The sequence below is a fragment of the Aethalodelphis obliquidens genome, unplaced genomic scaffold (genome assembly GCF_003676395.1).
Source record: "Aethalodelphis obliquidens isolate GAN/ISIS:26980383/991018 unplaced genomic scaffold, ASM367639v1 scaffold9, whole genome shotgun sequence".
Classification (NCBI taxonomy): domain Eukaryota; kingdom Metazoa; phylum Chordata; class Mammalia; order Artiodactyla; family Delphinidae; genus Aethalodelphis; species Aethalodelphis obliquidens.
Genome location: NW_020837953.1, coordinates 23,330,322 through 23,350,135, shown reverse-complemented (window position 1 = coordinate 23,350,135; position 19,814 = coordinate 23,330,322). Strand labels below are relative to the sequence as shown.

Sequence of the window (19,814 nt, the reverse complement as noted above, 5' to 3'; positions counted from 1 at the left end):
ACCAAACGTAAAATAGATAGCTAGTGGGAAGCAGCCGCATAGCACAGGGAGATGAGCTCGGTGCTATGTGATCACATAGAGGGGTGGGATAGGGAGGGTGGGAGGCAGACACAAGAGGGAGGGGATATGGGGATATATGTGTACATATAGCTGATTCACTTTGTTATACAGCAGAAACTAACACAACATTGTAAAGCAATTATACTCCAATAAAGATGTTAAAAAAAGAAGAATGCTTAATAATCTAGCTCTAGAAGAGGTACTTCCTTGAAGCATCTTCAGCTCAAATTGGCCTTTAATATCCCTAATGGTGAAACACTAGAGGCATTCTCATTAAAGGAAAAAAAAAGAGGAGGTGTGTAGAGCCACACCACACCATTAACCAATGAAATAAGAGGGAAAAAGAATTTAGAGGCACATCCTTCGGAAAGAAAAAAATTCTTATTTGCCAGTGATATAAATGCCTTCCTAAAATCTCTTATAATAACCCCTAAACATGAAAACTAGTAAGAACTAGTAGGAGACTCAAGTTCAATGACCAGTTAGCACAAATTAAGTGTTTCTTTAAATCAGCAACAACGAGTAAAAACTTAATGGCAAAAGGATTTCCTTTACAATATCAACAAAATAGTAAATAACTAATCATGAAGCAACTCCAATATTAAAAATGACAAAAAAACCTTAAGTGAGAGACATAAAAATAGATTTAAACGAGGAGGCATGTCATGTTCCTGGGTAGGTAGGGTCAAGGGTAGAGGTGTCAGTTTTTCTCCAAATTACTTTTTCAGCTTAATGTAATTCCAGTCAGAATCATAGAAGAATGTGTGTGTGTGTGTGTGTGTGTGTGTATATATATATATTTTTTTAACTTGACAAAATGACTCTAAAATACATCTGGAAGATTAAACAGGAGACAGCCTAAAAAGAGATGAGAGATGGCTTGCACTGCCAGTTTTAAAATATATCATAAAGCCAAAATAATTAAAACCATGTCCTAATGGTATATGAGAACACAGTTAGGCCAATGGAACGAGATAAAAGCCCCCAGAAAAAGATTCAAGTAGAGATAAGTATTTAAGACATGATAAAGATGGCTATTTCCAATCAGAAGGTAGAAGATGAATTATTCATTAATTGTGCTGAGACAATTATTCAATTATTTGGGAGAAATTTAATTTAGATTCCAATCTTAAGCTATATATCAAAAGAAAAAAAAAAAAAGTTCCAGATGGAGCAAAGATTAAATAGCAAGAAAGTAAGGGAAGGAAGGGGGGCAAATAACTCTACAAAACTACCTAAAAAGACAATATAGGAGAATATTTTACAATATTGAGGTGCAGGAGGCCTTCCTGGACATTCCAATAGTCAGAAACCATAGGAGAAAGATTTATAACTCCATAGAAATAATATAAAATGTGTCAATTTCAAAATTTTCATAAACAGAATTAAATAGCAAACAACAAACCTAGAAATAATATAGGTAACATATATGGCAGTACAAAGGTTGATGTTCTTATTTTATAAAAAGCACTTAAACCCTTAAAAAAGACAAATCCTCCAATACAAAAACGTACAAAGGGCAAGGATGGGCGTTTCACAAAAGAAAAAAAAAATAATACAAAGGAGCTATTAACACATATGAAGAAATGTGCACCCACTCTAATAGTCAAATAAGCTCAATTTAAACCAACAGTGAAATACCATTTTTGCCTGTCCCAGCTTTGCCGAGGGCGCTTGGAAACAATCATTGGCTTAACTGTTGGTAGAAGTGGGAACCGGGACACCCTCCTTCCTCGATGGCCATTAGAAATTATCAAAAGCCTTAAAAATGCTCACATATTGAACTCATAGCTCTGGTTTCTAGGAATTGATTCCAACGATGGGCACGCAGATCATGTGTGAGGAGGCAGATCTAGAGATGCTCAGCACCAGAGAAACAGTAAATAAATGGCAATTTGCAATTTGTTATATATTCCCAGATAAGAGCAAACATGTAATGATTGGGAAGTATCCATGATATATATGTGTATATATATATATATATATATATATATATATATATATATATATATATACTTTTTTTTTTTTTGCGGTACGCGGGCCTCTCACTGTTGTGGCCTCTCCCGTTACGGAGCACAGGCTCCGGACGCGCAGGCTCAGCGGCCATGGCTCACAGGCCCAGCCGCTCCGCGGCATGTGGGATCTTCCCAGACCAGGGCACGAACCCGTGTCCCCTGCATTGGCAGGCGGACTCTCAACCACTGCGCCACCAGGGAAGCCCCATTATATATTTTTAAGTGAAAAACAAAAGTTGTAAAGCAGGAGATGCAGTATGACCCCACGTTAGAAGAGGAAGAATAGAAGGAAGATGAGGAGGGATTCATATCATTGACAAGAGGAGGCATTTCAAAACAACACAAGTGTACAGTCCTATGTAATAGATTTCTTATTTTGTTCTTTCTGCTTATTTTCCCAAAATAAACCTCTATTCTTAAAAAAAAGCAACTTAATTGTGGTATTATTTACATGAAGAAATTTCACAAAATTCACCATTTTAAGTGTACAATGATTTTTAGCAAATGTACTAAATTGTGTGACCATCACTGCAATGCAGCTACTGAACATTTCCATCACCCCCGTAAGATCCCTGGTGCCCACTTACAGTCAATCATTGTTTTCACCCACTATCCTCCGGCCTCGGGCAACCACTCATTTACTTTCTGTTTCTAGAGATTTGTCTTTTCCAGGCATTTCATTTAAATGGAATCATGCAGTGTGTGGTCTTCTGCATCAGGCTTCTTTCACTGAGCGTAATGCTTCTGGGGCTCATCTATGTTGCAGCACGTAGCAGTACATCATTTCTTTTTATGGTTAAATAGTATTACTTTCTATGGATGTACCACATTTCATTTACCCATTCACCACCAGTTGATGGGTATCCGGGTTGTTCAATTGTTTTAAATTTTTTTTAAAAAACAGTGACTATTTAAAAAAGTAAACAAATAAATCTGCTGCCCTCCCACCCCCGTGGGTATTCCAGCAGGCTTACAGTTTGTAACATATAGTGTGCATGCATGTGAGTCTGTGTGGGGATGCAGAGACATGCTGAGCACATCTGTAAAACGACGAGCAGACTGCATCCCCAAATGTTAAGAGGGGGTCTCTCTGAGTGGGAGGATTACGGGTGATTTGAATTCCCTTCCTTGTGCTTTTTCTGTATTTTCAAAAAGTTCTGCAGGGAGCATGTGTTATATTTCTAATCAGAAAAGCCATCATGGGATTGTGTGTATGTGTTTAAAGGAAAATAAGGGATCAAAATACCATAAGATCCAGTAATTCCATTTCTATGGATACAAATTTAGAAAAAGTTAGAGTAACATAAACATGTATGTATAAGGATATTCTTGAAATAGTATCTTGAAATAATACTGAAAAAAATAGAAACAACTTGATGTTCAAAAGCAGATTACTCAATATATTAAAACCCATCCATATGGAAGAACAACTTGCAGGCATTAACAGTCAGGGTGTTGGATGGCAGGATACGGTATCCGGGATTTGCTTCAGAATAATATGGGAGGGGTGGATGTGAAGGGAATGCAGATAGGACAGGAAAGGCCATGGGTCACTGATTGCTGGGGCCAGGTGGTGGGTACACAGGGATTCATTATACCATTCTCCCTAAGTATGTATGACAGACGTCCTCCATAATAAAACAGTCTTTAAAATCATAGTATATAAGGCAAAAATAAATCGTGGTCATGCAGTCAGAGAAAAGACACATTATTTGCAGATGCTTAATACCATTCTCTTAAAAACTCAAGAGAATCATATCAAAACCTAGTAGAAAGTAAACAGGAAGCTCATCAGGGGACCAGCATATAAAACATATATAGAAAAATGTACAGCCTTCCTATAAATCAGCAATAAACAGTGAGGAATTACAAGGGGAAAAAGAGACCCTATTCACAAAAGCAACAACAAAAGAATAAGATACTTTACAATAAATGTGCTATTCCTTTATCAAGAAAACTACAAACCTTTACTGGGGGACATAAAAGGAGACTTGAATAAATGGAGAGACATAACTTTCTCCTGCAAGGGAAGGCTCAGTATTGTAAAGATGTCAGCTCTCCTCAAATTAATTTACAAATTTAATGCAATTCCAATTAAAATCAAAAAGGACATACCAGAAGGGCGTACACCAAAATGTTAACAGAGGTTCTTTCTATAAAGTAAAAAGATAATGGATTGCTTTTGCTTAGTGCTTTCCCCCCCAAATGTTCTGCACGGAGCTTTGGTAATAAGGAAAAAAGCTTTTAAAAAACGCTCTTAAAACATACTTAATGATACAGGAAATGCCCACCCCCAAAGGCAACAAAATAATATTACAGTATGAAACCTATTTATCAAATAAAAAGCACATAACTATATTTACAGAAAAAAGGCTGGAAGGATTTATACCATGGTACCAGTGAGTTTCTCTGGGAAGAAGAGGTTTATGGATACTTTTAATCTTGCTCTTTGTAGTTTCTTGATTTTTCCATATTATTTACAATGAATATTATTTTTAATATTTTAAAATGTAAACATCAAAAAAACTTCTTCCAAGAAAGGCTGGGGAGAAATCTAGTCATTAGAGAGCCCCATCCCAGATGAGGATCAAAGGTCATGGGACAATGGGCCATTTCCTAGGGCTTCACACATCCTTGCTTGCCTCTTAGACCTTGGCAGGTGGGGAGGAGAAGAGAGAGGGGGTCTCAAGCCACTGAGACCCAAGCCCAGAGGATACACAATTCAGTCCCATGAATACCCACTGGTCTCTGCCCACTTGTCACTGGGTGCTGGGATAAGAGAAGTCAGTCCTGGGCCTCTGCTCTTAAGGAGAACTCAGCTGACAATAAACAGATGACCATAGATGACCATAACCAGCATGTACGGTAATCAGCTGTTCCCAACTCAGGTTCCAGAGACAGTCAGGCCTCAGTCCAAACCCTGGCTCTACACACTGAAGGAAGTTACTCTCTCTGAGACTCAGTTTCTCCATCTGCAAAATGGGGCACACACTTCCAAGGGTTGATTGTTGCGTGGAAGAAAGGAAACAATGTAGCTAAATGCGTGGGACATGGTGAGGACTTAGTAACGGGCAGTTATTAAAGTAGGAGTGAAACAATGCTAAAAACAAAACGAATTCTGAGCTTCTACGTTCTAGGGCAGGGGTTGACAAACATTTTCTGTAAAGGAGCAGGTAGTTAATATTTTTGGCTTTGTGGGCCAGAAGGTCTAATGGACTCTTCCATTGTAGCATGAAAGCAGCATATGTAAACAATGGATGTGGCTATGTTTCAATGAAGTTTTATTTACAAAAACAGGTGGTGAGCTGGATTTGGCCAGTGGGCTGTGGTCTATGACCTCTTCCGGGGGAAGGGAAGCCTTTATCTCAGAGGGAAAAGCACCTTAGGGCCTGGATGGAGAAGATAAGACGATGATGGTACTGAATTGCTGTGCAAAAGAAACAAAGATGGGATGTTGAATTTTTGTGTGGGGAGGATTGGAGAGAATGGCCCAGGAGAAAGGGAATAGACAGGAAGTGGGCCCAAAAAGAGAGAAAGAAGAGGACAATGTAGCCCAGGACCAAAGGCGGGTGAGGCCACGGCAGAAAGGGTCATGGTAACACAGTGATGTCTGGTTCTTAGTGCCCAGTTAGCCTGATCTGTGTGTGCTGTCATCTCCCTCCTTACAGGAGCCCCATCATTTGGTAAAGTTGGTCACAGAAAACTTACCCCAGCTTGTGTTCTTTGGGGACAGTGAAGGGAGTGGGCAGAGTCCAGCATAGGGCGAATCAGGGTAGAAAGAGGACAAGAGGTGCAGGAGGTGGGATGAGAGGGGATGAAAAACTCAGCAGAGAAGGAAGTTGGAACAAGAGGTGATTAGCAGAAACCAGAAGCCCTGGGGCATCTCAGAGATGTTGCTGGGGAGAGGCTGTTCCCCCATCTCTATCCCCCAAACACAGGCAAGGATGGGTCATTTTACTTGAACATTAAGGGCACGATGATGGCCCAAATTTGAACGTATTGGGACACCCAGGCAGCAGATATTTAGACACAGTGCAGAGGTTCAGAGAGTGGGTTCTGGACGTAGCAGACATGGGTTTGAGTCTTGGTTCCATTCACAGGCTGCCTTTCTCTCTAGAGAACTATTCTCACTTCTTCCCATTGGGGCAGTGTGTAGCCCATGACTGAATGATACTGGGACTCAAAAGGGTGGTCCCCTTGCCTTAGGGTGGGTATAACTCTGTGGTGCAGGTATGCTCCACAGCCCCTCCCAACAGCCCCACCCTGCATCAGACGAAGACCAGATCTTACCCAAGGCTGCATCTTGGTCCATCCCTGTCCCCTTCCCTATCCTGCTTTGCTCACTCCCCGACAGGGTTTTCCTAAAGAGTGCTCTTCCCTGCTATCGACCCCAGGTATCTGAATCCTTGACTCAGGCTCTGCATCTGGGGAACCTGACCTAAGATAGAGGTGACGTTGCTTCAGGGAGAGTATCAACCACACTTACCTTTCAGTTCTTTTGGAGGAAGGGAAGGGCAGCACCAAACCTCATCCATTGAAAAACCTTTGAGGGTTCCCCTACCCTCTCCCTTCTGGGTCCTCTTGCCCCCTTTCTCTTTTTTGCAGGGGGCTCTATAGATCAGGGAGCTTTGGAAGCTCAGTGTCTGATGGGCTGGGGTTCTAATTCAGGCTCTGCCCCATGGAAGAAAGGCTGCTTTGGGTCTTGGCTTCTGGAAAGAGCACCCCACACCGCTTCGAAGCAGCTCCCCCATTCAACTGGCTCCTCTCTATTCTCTTCCTTCCCATACATTCCTCATGATCATTATTTAAAGAGGCTAATAAGTAGGTTGGCACCGTTGATTAATGCATAATCTTAATCATGATTGCATAGCGTAATTGGCATTAATTTGAAGAGCTAGTTCATTATGAAAATAATTGTCACTGCTTTCTGCTTTAATAAAATGGAGCAGAGACGCCAGGGCTGCTGAGGAAATAGGATTGTGTGTGTGTGTGTGTGTGTGTGTGTGTGTGTCTGTGTGCGTGCGCGCTGTGTGATGGGTCCCAGAAGATGTTAGCAGGGGTGGAGCACAGGTGCAGTTGGATCATTTTCTTCCAACAAAATCTTAAGTGTAAGCCGAATGGGTAAAACAAATAACAATAATAATAATAACCATAACAAGACTGATTATGTGCTGGGGATGATGCTGAATGCGTTCTACCTGCTGCATTTATTACAAGAACCTGTACAACCCCATTAGACAGAAATGATTATTGCCCCATTTTACACAAGAAAAAATGGAGGCCCAGGGAGGTTAAAGGGGTTGTGAAAACTACTATGAGGTAAATTCTCTTCTGCAACCAAAGCCAGCTTGTTAGTGTCAACTGTTAACTTTTTAGGAGTTGTGAAAGTGAGTTACTAAACCATTGGCAGCTTGAAAGCAGCCACAACGAGAATGTTTACACCACAGAAATAAGCAGGTGCTACAAATGAGAGCTTTTTTTTTTTTTTTTTCCCCCTGGAGAGTGTGATTACCAGCACACCACTGCCCAAGCCCATTTCCATCATCTGGACTCTTAAAGACTGGATGCCACAGTTCCCGCGAAGGCTCTGTAACCCCCAGGGCTCCACCAGGCGCAGCATGAAAACCACTGCTCAGAACTAACCTCATCTACAGACAGCGAAATGCAAGGCCGGGGGTGGGGGAGGAACGCTCGAACTAGCTGTGCCAAGCGGAACCGACTTCCTTCTTGCTCCTTCTACAGTGACATGTTGTCATATGTTTCGAGAAACATTCTGACTGCCCTAAGCATAAACACCCTTATTTTTATTTTTTTTGCGGTACACGGGCTTCTCACTGTTGTGGCCTCTCCCGTTGCGGAGCACAGGTGCGCAGGCTCAGCGGCCATGGCTCACGGGCCCAGCTGCTCCGCGGCATGTGGGATCTTCCCGGACCGGGGCACGAACCTGTGTCCCCTGCATCGGCAGGCGGACTCTCAAGCACTGCGCCACCAGGGAAGCCAAACACCCTTATCTTTAAGATTGCTTTTTCTGTCTCTGGAAATGTGCCCAAGCGGTGGCATTGCCCTGCCTCCCAGATGACCTATGGTGGCCTGTGACCTCAAATATGCGGAGCTGTCCTGCCACGTCTCATCATGAAGAGCAAGGAGGCACCGCCCACAGCCCCTGCTGTCCCAACACACACTCCCTCTGGGCAAGTGGCCCTAGAGACCCGCCAGCGCACAGGTCCCAGGGCAGATGCAAGCAGAAGACTGAGTCCCCTGATTAAGCCCTTGACCTCATGACTGTCTAGGGCTGGTCTGGAGTCCTGAGATGTTCCTTTCTCTTGAACAACTTTGTGCTCTTGAATTTGGCCCTTGCAAAAGCAGCCCGGCCAGCCCAGCCCCAACTGCAGTGAGCCTGGCAGACTCCGGCCGAGCCTGCAACATGCTGCCACCTGTCCGTCTGGCAGCCAAGTCCCAGGAGACATTCACGTTCCCAGCACCAGGTCCAGGCACCGTCAGTCCTCTGGGGCCTAAGTCTGTTCTTTCTTTTCCAGTCTGCTTTGTTCTTTTTCTGAAGTTTCCAAGGTGTCGTGGAGATTGAGACGCTAATCAGTGAGATTGTTGCTACCTCTTCCCGGCCGCCTCCCTGTCTGTTCCGATCAGCGGTCAGCGTTCTCTCTTCTCCCTGCCAGGGCCCCTGCGGCTCTCTATAGCCCTTGGGTCGGAAGAACCAGGCTCTGCTTTCTACACCTTAGCCAGCTCTTCAGGGCCCTGGCAGTGCCTGGGGACTTGCTTCTGGGCCTCTCTGTGCCCTGGTCTCAGCAGAAGGAGATGAGGGGACACATGGCTGACTTCCCCCACTGGGCATAATAGGTGGTTTACAGAAGGTAAGCAGTGCCCAGTGGAAAAGTGCCAAGCACAGGCTTTCTGAGGTCCTGGGCGAGGGAGAGGAGACAAGGAGGCTGTGTGTCTCCCCTCCTCTGGGTTTGTTGATTCGTTCGTTCATTCATTCATTCATTCCCCAAGCAGTTTATAGGCTACAACCATGAACAAGGAACCATGCTGAACGCTAGATGAGTCAGAAAGAGATCAGGCATACTCCCAGGCCTTCGGGAGCTCACAGCTCGGAAGAGGAAATGAGAGAAGGGCCACACATAAAATTGCTATGGGTGAAAACTCTCCCTGGGATCAGAATGTCTGGAAAGGTGGAGAAGAGGGAGAAGAGGGAGTCATGGATGTCTCCGTGGATAAGGCAGCATCTGCCCTTCCGCACTGAGCTGTGGAAGGAACATGGCACCGGCGAGGGAGAGAATGGCCGTGGGTAGGTTCTTGAGGATGAGGGCTTGGGCTAGGGCCAGTGGGGAGGGAGTGAAGCAGGGGCCAGGCAGGAGGGGAGCTGCTGGGTTTGCTTCTCTAGGACTGATCTGTGATGAGATGAAGGAGGGAGGTGGGGGCCTGCGAGAGGGAGCATCAAAGAAGACCCTGGAGTCTGGACCAGAATGGGAGTGCAGTCAAGCCTGTGGACTCCACAGTCAGGCTGCCTGAATTGGAATTGACCCCGCCATTTCCCAGCTGTGCAAACTTGGGCAAATCCCTTCCCTGCCCTGTGCCTCTGTTTGGTAATCTGAAAACAGGGATATTAGTCGCACTTACAACATAGCTCTATTTTGAGGCTTAAATGGCATAAATCATCTAAGGCACATTGTAAGCCCTCATGAGGGCAAGAAGTTACAATTTTGTAGTGACAGGGAAGCTGGGGGGCTTTAAATTAAATGGGGGTATGCGGAGAAAGAACAGATCTGAGGAGAGGATTGCAATCCCGGAGGGCCCCAGGGGAGGCCTCCTGATGGAGTCCTGGAGCCTGGTGGCAGTCGTTTTAATTGATCTGATGATATGCGGAGCTTTGTCTGTACAACTCAGGGACGCGCAAGTCAAATAGTGCAGAATCTGGGCTTCCCTGGTGGCGCAGTGGTTGAGAGTCCGCCTGCCGATGCAGGGGACATGGGTTCGTGCCCCGGTCCGGGAAGATCCCATGTGCCACGGAGCGGCTGAGCCCGTGAGCCATGGCCGCTGAGCTTGCGCGTCCGGAGCCTGTGCTTCGCAACGGGAGAGGCCACAACAGTGAGAGGCCCGTGTACCTATATATATATATATATATATATATATTGCAGAATCCACCATGTCGGGAGGATGGCTGGAGGCTCCCGTGCTGCCCGGAGACCCTGATGACCGATGGGCTGTCATCAGGTGGAAGGGCAGGGGCCCAGGGGCAGTGAGCGCCCTTGCCGGAGGGGCCAAAGGAAAGAAGATCCTGAATCTTGAGTCCCTGGTGGGGCTGTCCCACCTCCTTGATGGGCAGAGCCGTCACACAGCCCACCCCCATGCACACCTGCCCATGAGCCTGGCATTCGAGGCCCTTCCCGGGCCAGCCTGACCTCCTCCACGCAGGACATCCTCCACTCACACTGTACTTGTCACCCTCCCCTTCGTTCCTCTGTGCTTTCGAGTGTGCTCCCCTTCTGCCTGGATCGCCTTTCCTTCTGTTTCCTCCTTCCAAAGCTGGCTTCCATATTTCTCTTCTGAGCCTTGTGTAGCAAACACTGTCCTTGTATCCTCCTCCCTCCCCCATGCCCCGCCAGGGGCTTCCCGCAGACATTTCCTCTGCCCCCCTTGGAATTCGCTGGCGATGGTGCAGCTGTGGCGAGCGAGGGACAGAACACAACAGCCAGGGAGCTGAGCTCAGCAAAGCCTCAGCTGAGGAGGCAGGGAGCAGGCGGATGAACCCCGGCTTCCTCGCCCCTCAAAAGTGCAATTCCGAGACACGAAATACCCAGTTTTTCAAAGGGCCCCAGCGGGGCTGAGCCCCAGTTACCCACAGCACAAGCCACCTGCGGACACACCTTCGCTGGCTTTCCTCCTTCCCCATCTCACTTTCCTGCTCCATCACCATACTTCCTGGAACCATCTCCCAGATAAACTACTCGCACCCTATCTTGTTGCAGGATCCGCTTTGGGGAGCTCCCAACTAAGACGCCTTCCCTAAGCTCCAAATTCATCCTCTGTACCCACCCTCACCTGTGTCACGTGTCATGTCCCCCACTCCCTCCCTGTTAGGCTGTGGGCATCTGGAGGGTGGAGACACACCTTAGTAGCCCTGGCATCTCTTCCCTGCTCCAGTGTCTAACACTATCTAGCACAGAGAGGATGCTGAGACATGTTTATTAAATAAATACGTCCATAAGTACATGAGTGTGTGCCTGTACACACACACACACACACTACTTGCTTTTAAAAGCTAATTCCTGTTCAGGACTTTGATACTTAAATGACAAAGCAAAAAGCACACAAGTGTCCTCCAGACCACCTGCCATGAAGACGCCCAGCAGGGCGGGTACCCAGGTCCTGCAGTTTGCAAGCTCCTACGTCTCCCCATCTCTGGCCGTGATCGGCTCTTACTAGAGGAGGAAGCTGAGGCTGGCGTGCCCTCAGTAGGCAACCTTCCAGGCCCCTGCCCCTTGCAGGGGTAGATAGGGTGCCATGTGCCTGGTGACATGGCTGGATGGCTGTAGAGAAAGGATCTGATTCTGGCTGGGGGTGGACCCTCAAAGCAGCCCTAACCGAAGCTCCTCTGCGAACCCGGGGCCCCGCTCCACAGTGGTGTCAGCATCTGGAAGATAGCCCTCCCTCGGCACCAGCCTGCCTGCCCACAGCCCTGCCCTGAGGAGGCCAGGAGGCCAGTCTAAGGCCACTGGGATGCGGTGTGGGCAGAGGCAAGGGGCAGGGGCAGGGGGAGTAGAACCTGGGAAATTAGCGGAGGAAGGAGCCAGCCCAGTTCTGCATTATTAATCCCATCCTCATCTGTTTTAAATATCAATTGCTATGCAGGTTAAATACTTATTCAGATGCCTTTTAGCTTAAAAGCAAGCTAATTGATCTCTGGAGATCCTGAATGAACAGTGAAGAAAGTGCACTAATTATAGAATCAACCTCCACTTCTCTGTTTTGTTTCTTCTCTGACAATGCTGCTGGAACGACAGAAGGGGGTCTGGTGGAGCAAAACACGTGTTGTTTTGATCAGGCCGCAACACAAAGTTGACCTGCAGGCCCCGCCCCCCCACCCCCTCCCCCATGGCTCCTGACTCTGGGATGAGCTCTCCCAGGTGGGCCTCCTGGGCACACCTCTCCCAGGTGGGAGCTCTTAAAGACAGGACTTCAAGATGCTGAAAATATCAGTATGGTTGTCTGCCCTCGGCCCACCCATCCTGCAGGCCTGCCCCCCATTAAAGAAAAAAACCAACACAAATGCAGCCCACATCTCTCGAAGTCCACTTTCTGCTCACATACACTGACCTCCTCTGGGGTCTCAGCTTGTGATTTTGCACTGGCCTCCTGGAATTAGGCAGTCCAGCCCAGCTGACCTTGGCACCCCTCTGGTCCCTTCCAGAACTCCCTATTCACTAGGGACGCCCATGCTGCAGTCCCGTGGTGCCTGAACCACCCCAGTTGAGGGAGCCGGGGTTCCTCAGCCAGCAGCAGTAGATTCCTCTCTCCTGCTCCGGAGACGTGTCCTGTCGCTTTCTCTTCTCTCCCTGTCCGGGTTCCGACTCCATCTACTAAGCTGCCTTGGGTAGAACCGAGAATGGGCACCTCTGTTTTGACTGGAGGGAAAATGGTGTCATTGCTGTTTCAGCAACGCTGGGAAACTACCATCGGCGTGTAGGGAGGCTGAAGTCTTCCATATGTTTGGGAAAGTAGAAGTTAAACAAGATCGAGGACTTCCCTGGTGGCACAGTGGTTAAGAATCTGCCTGCCAATGCAGGGGACACGGGTTCGAGCCCCGGTCTGGGAAGATCCCACATGCCGCAGAGCAACGAAGCCCATGTACCACAACGACCAAGCCTGCACTCTAGAGCCCGCGAGCCACAACTACTGAGCCCACGTGCCGCAACTACTGAGCCCACGTGCCACAGCTACTGAAGTCCACGCGCCTAGAGCCCGTGCTCCGCAACAAGAGAAGCCACCACAATGAGAAGCCTGCACACCACAACAAAAAGTAGCCCCCGCTCGCTGCAACTAGAGAAAGCCCATGTGTAACAACGAAGACCCAACACAGCCAAAAATTAAGAAAATAAACAAACAAAAAAACCAAAAAAAAAACCCCCACAAGATTGAGCAGGTTCCTTTCCTGCAGAAGTTCTCTGGGCATTTGCTGTGCTCACGGGCAGCCTCTGAGAGGTGGGGAGCATAGACAACATTCCCCAAACTTACTTGACAACCATGGAAACCTCTTTTGGCAGAGCACCTCCCTGAAAACACGCTTCGGGAATTGCTGCGTCACAGTGATTTGGGCAAAAGTTTCTTTTCCCCTTCTGAGGAATGAGCTATTTGAGGTTCAGGGCTAAAGCCTTCACATCTCAGTCTGCCCCACATAACCTGGTCCCCAGCCCTGAGCACCAGAGACACACAAAGAAAAAATGAAGAAATTATAACAAAGTATACTTTGAAAGTATTTGATCTACTTACAGTCAGGGGGTCCATGTGATGGGTTTTGTTTTTACTGGATTGATTCCGGGACACAAGTCACAGGTTGTTTTAACACAGCTTAGAGGCGTGATTACTCTGCTAGGCTCTCATTAGCATGTGTCTATGTGTGCGTGTGCACCTAGGCAGGTGTGGGCACTCAACTCACAGGGGCTGGCGCACAGCAGGGAGGGAAGCATGGGGAGCCAATTCACCAGCCAAATGCTTTGTGCCTCTGTCCCCAAGGCACTGGGTTGAAATAAGAGATTCTGACTTAATTATGATTATCAGCAAATGAGACTGCTTGCATCTTCACAAGCTCTCAGCTCCTGCAAAGGAATTCCAAGTGACCTTGTCCCCCCACAGACACCACTGATAGAGCTGCTCATCTACTCAGCCCTTCCTTCGTTCTCCAAACACTCAGGAAGCACCTCCCATGTGTCACGCACCAGGCACACAGCAGATGAACAATAGGGGAGACCCCTACCCCTGAAATACCCTGCTTATTTTCCAAAGCTCTTAATGCAGGTTGAAATGATCTCAAATATCTGTTATCTAGTTTATAGTTTGCCTCGTCCTCCACCCTTATCACTATAATATAAGCTCTTTGAGCATAAAGAGCTTGTTCATTATTTTCTCTCCAGTGCCTAGAACAATGCCTGGCACATAGTAGGCACTTATAAGTATTTCTCAATTATAAAGGAATATGTATGGAACGTACAAGTTTAAGCAAGCATGAAATGGCTAAACAACAAAACTTCAGGGAGGTAACACATGGATGGTGGCTTTTATGCATTGACGTGATAGGAGGGGACACCACAAAAAGTAAGAATGTAATTTGGGGCTTGAAAGTGGTGGGGGAGATTCCTTATAGGAAGGATTGAGATCAGAAAGCTGAACACTTCTTACCAAAATCCTGAAAGACTCATAATCCCCTCTAGTCACAGCCACTCGGAAAAGCCCAAGTTTATAACAGGCAGGACAGCAGGTGCATTCCCAGGACTGGAGCAAAATGGCACTCTCTTTTATTTTATTGGTTTATAATATTATATAAGTTTCACACATATAATATTATATTTCGACTTCTGTATACACAACAGCATGCTCACCACCAAAAGTTTAGTTTCCTTCTATAACCATACAGTTGACCCTCTTCACCCGTGTTGCCCACACGCCTTCCCCTCTGGTAACTGCTACTCCATTCTCTGTATCTATGTGTTTGTTCTTGTTTGGTTTAGCTTGTTCATTTTATTTTATTCTACACTTGAGTGAAACCATACAGTGTTTGTCTTTCTCTGTCTGACTTACCTCACTTATGTTAACACCCTCAAGGTCCACCCACGTTGTTAACGAATGGCAAGATTTCATCTTTTTTTTTTATGGCTGAGCGGTATACCATTCTATATACAGTTGACCCTTGAACAACACGAGTTTGGACTGCATGAGTCCACTTACATGCAGATTTTTTTTCAATAGTAGATATCATAGTACTACATGATCCACAGTTTGTTGAATCAGCAGATGTGGAATGGCAGATACAGAGGACCCACCTATGTGGAGAGTCGACTGTAAGTTATACTTGGATTTTCGACTGTGCGCTGAATCCCTGCTTTGTTCAAGGGTCAACTGCATATACCACATCTTCTTTATCCATTCATCTGTTGATGGGCACTTAGGTTGTTTCCACATCATGGCTATTGTAAAAAACGCTGTGGTGGCTATTGGAGTGCGTGTATCTTCCAAATTAGTGGTTTTAAAAAATTCTTCAGTTATCTACCCAGAGGTGGAATTGCTGGATCATATGGTAATTCTATTCTTAATATCTTGAGGACCCTCTATACTGTTTTTCATAGTGGATCCACCAGTTTTCATTCTCACCAACAATGCACGAGGGTTCCCTTTCTCCACAGCCTGCCTCTCCAACACTTCTTTCTTGCCTTTTTGATAACAGCCATTCTAACAGGCATGCGGTGATATCTAATTGCTTCGATTCACATTTCCCTAGTGATTAGTGACGTTGAACATCTATTCATGTTGGCAAAAATTGGCAAATCTGCCAATTTTTCAATCAAGTTCTTTGGTTTTTTTATTGTTGAGTTCTTTACATATTTTGGATATTAATCTCTTATTGGATATATGATTTGCAAATACCTTTTCCCATTAGGTAGGTGTCTTTTTGTTCTGTTGATTTCCTTTGCTGTGCAGAGCTTTTTAGTTTGATATAGCCCCATGTGTTTATTTTTGCTTTTGTTTCCCTTGCTCGAGGAAACATATCCAGAAATATTGCTAAGACTGATGCCAAAGGGCGCACTGTCTATGTTTTTTCTAGGAGTTTTATGGTTTCAGATCTCACATTCAAGTCTTTGATCCATTTTGATTTACTAGCAGAAAGAAAAATTAAGAAAACAATCCCATTTTCCATTGCAACTACAAAAAAATAAAATATCTAGGAATAAATTTAATGAAGGAAGTTAAATCTATTAACCTGTACACTGAAAACTATAAGCCATTGTTGAATAAAATTGAAGAAACACCAAGAAATGGAAAGATATTTCAGGCTCATGAACTGAAAGAATTAACATTGTTAAAATGTCCATATTACCTAAAGCAATATATAGACTGAATGCAATCCCTATCAAAATCTCAATGACATTTTTCACAAAAATAGAACAAAAATTCTAAAATTTATATGGAAACATGAAAGGCCAAATAACCAGAGCGATTCTGAGAAAAAAGAACAAAGCTGAAGGTATCACACTCCCTGATTTCAAATTATATTACAAAGTTATAGTAATCAAAATAGCATGGTATTGGCTGGAAAACAGACACATAGATCAATGGAACAGAACTGAAATCCCAGAAATAAACCCACACATATATGGACAATTAATTCATGACAAAGAAGCAAAGAACATACAATGGAGAAAGGAAAGTCTCTTCAATAAATGGTGTTGGACATTTTCTTTCATTTTATTGAAGTAGATTTGATTTTCAATGTTTCAGGTATATAACAAAGTGATTCAGTTATATATATATATATATGTATATATGTGTATATATATATATATATATATATACACACACACATATATACATTTATATATTCTTTACAGATTCTTTCCATTATAGGTTATTAAAAATCTTGAACATAGTTCCCTTTACTATACTGTAGGTCCTGGTTATTTATCTATTTTATACATAGTGGTGTGTGTCTGTTAATCCCAAACTCCTAATTTATCCCACCCCCACCTTTCCCCTTTGGTAACAATGTTTGTTTTCTATGCCTGTGAGTCTGTTTCTGTGTTGTAAATAAGTTCATTTGTATCATATTTCAGATTCCACATATAAGCGATATCATATGAAAAAAAATATATGGTGTTGGAAAAACTGGACAGCCACATGCAAAAGAATAAAACTAGGCCACTATTTCACATCATACACAAAGTCACAATCTTAAAATCTGCATAGGTTGTCAGCAGCCATGGCAAAAAGAAATAGCTTGCATTTTTAAAATACTGGTTTAATAAACAACCTAAATGTACACATAAAGGAAATAGAAAATGAGCAAACAAAACCCAAAGTTAATAGAATAAATAATAAAGATCATAGCAGAAATAAATGATATAGAGACTACAAAAATGATAGAAAAGGTCAGTGAAAATAAGAGCTGGTTCTTTGAAAAGATAAATACAATAGATAAACCTTTAGCCAGACTCATCAAGGAAAAAAGAGAGAGTGCCCAAATAATTAAAATCAGAATGAAAGAGGAGAAGTCAAAACAGAAATAGAATCATATGAGATTACTATAAACAATTATATGCCAATAAAATGGACAACCTAGAAGAAATGGATAAATTCCTGAAAACGTATAATCTCCCAATACTGAATCAGGAAGAAATACAAAAGATGAACAGACCAATTACCAGTAATGATATTGAATAAGTAATTTTAAAACTCCCTGTAAACAAAAGTCCAGGACCAGACAGCTTTACAGGTTAATTCTACCAAACATTTAAAGAAGAGTTAACACTGATTTCTCTCAAACTATTCCAAAAAATTGAAGAGGAAGGAATGCTTCCAAACTCATTCTATAGGGCCAGCATCACCCTGATATGAAAACCAGAAAAAGAAACCACACAAAAAAAGAGAAAATTGCTGGCCAATATCACTGATGAACATAAATGCAAAAATCCTCAACAAAACATTAGCAAATCAAATTCAACAATACATTAAGAGGATCATATACCATGATTAAGTGGGGTTTATCCCGGCAATGCAAGGATGCTTCAATATCACCACAAATCAGTAAATGTGCTACACCATATTAACAAATTGAAGAATAAAAATCATATGATCATCTCAATAGATGCAGAAAAAACTTTTGACACAATTCAACATCCACTTATGATAAAAACTCTCAACAAAGTGGGTATAGAGGGAACATACCTCAACATAATAAAGGCCATATCTGACAAACGTACAGAAATATCATACTCAATGGTGAAAAGCTGAAAACATTTCCTCTAAGATCAGGAACAAGACAAGGGTGCCTACTCTTACCACTTTTATTCAACATAGTATTGGAAGTCTTAGTCCCAGAAATCAGACAAGAAAAAGAAAAAAGGAATTCAGATTGCAAAGGAAGAAGTGAAACGGTCACTGCAGATGACACGACACTATATATAAAAAAATCATAAAGATGCTACTGAAAAAACTATTAGAACTAAAAAATGAAATCAGTTAAGTTGCAGAATATAAAATTAATATACAGAAATCTGTTGCATTTCTAAACACTAACAACAAAGTATCAGAAAGAGAAATTAAGAAAATAATCCCCCCCCCAAAAAAAGAAAATAATCCCATTTACAATTTTATAAAAAAGAATAAAATACCTGGGGGTAAATCTAACTAAGGAGGCAAAAGGCCTGTAAAGGAGGTTAACTATAAAATGCTGATGAAAGAAACTGAAGATAACACAAACAGATGGAAAGATATACTGTTCTCATGGAATGGAAGAGTTAATATTGTTAAAATAATCACACTAACGAAGGCAATTTACATTTTAAATGTAATTCCTATCAAAATACCAATGGCATTTTTTTTCACAGAATTATAACAAATAATTCAAAGATTTGTATGGAAACACAAAAGACCTGAATATCTGAAACAATCTTGAGAAAGAAGAACAAAGCTGGAGGTATCATGCTCCCTGGTTTCAAACTATACTACAAAGCTACAGTAATCAAAACAGTATGGTACTGACAAAAAACAGACATATAGATCATTGGAACAGAACGGAGAGCCCAGAAGTAAACCAACAATTATATGGTCAATTAATCTACAACAAAGGAGGCAAGAATATACAATATGGGAAAAGACAGCCTCTTTAATAAGCGGTGCTGGGAAAACTGGATAGCCACCTGCAAAAGAATAAAACTGGACTACTTTCTCAGACCACATACAAAAATAAACTCAAAATGGATTAAAGACTTGAATGTAAGACCTGAAACCATAAAACTCTTAGAAGAAAACATAGGCAGTACACTCTTTGACATTGGTCTTAGGAATACTTTTCTGGATATGTGTCCTCAGGCAAAGGAAACAAAAGCAAAAGTAAACAAATGGGACTACACTAAACTAAAAAGCCTTTGCACAGTGTAGGAAACAATCAACAAAAGGAAAACGCAGCCTACTGAATGGGAGAAGATATCTGCAGGATTATTATCCAAAATATACAAAGAACTCATACAACTCAACACCAAACAAACAAACAATCGATTAAAAAATGGGCCAACAGGCATATGAGAAGAAGTTCAATATCACTTATCATCAGGGAAATGCAAATCAGAACCTCAGTGAGATATCACTTCACACTTGTCAGAATGGCTGTTATCAAAAAGACAACAAATAAGTGTGGCAAGAATGTGGAGAAAAGGGAACCCTTGTGCATTGTTGGTGGGAATGTAAATTGGTGCAGCCACTGTGGAAAACAGTACGGAAGTTCCTCAAAACATTAAAAATAGAACTATCATATTGTCCAGCAATTCCACTTCTGGGTATTTTTCCGAAGAAAACAAAAGCACTAATTCAAAAAGATATATGCACCCCCACTGTTCACTGTAGCATTATTCACAATAGCCAAGATATAGAAGCAATCTAAGTGCCCACTGATAGGTGAATGGATAAAGAATTTGTGTGTGTGTATATATATATATATGTGTGTGTGTGTGTGTGTGT

At 43.4% G+C, this 19,814-nt stretch overlaps 1 protein-coding gene across 2 annotated transcripts in view; it reads right to left on the bottom strand.

Moving 5' to 3' along the window:
* Positions 1-19,814, bottom strand: part of GRIK3 (glutamate ionotropic receptor kainate type subunit 3) — a 238,414-nt gene that overhangs the window by 96,710 nt on the left and 121,890 nt on the right. The gene's annotated exons all lie outside the window — the stretch shown is intronic.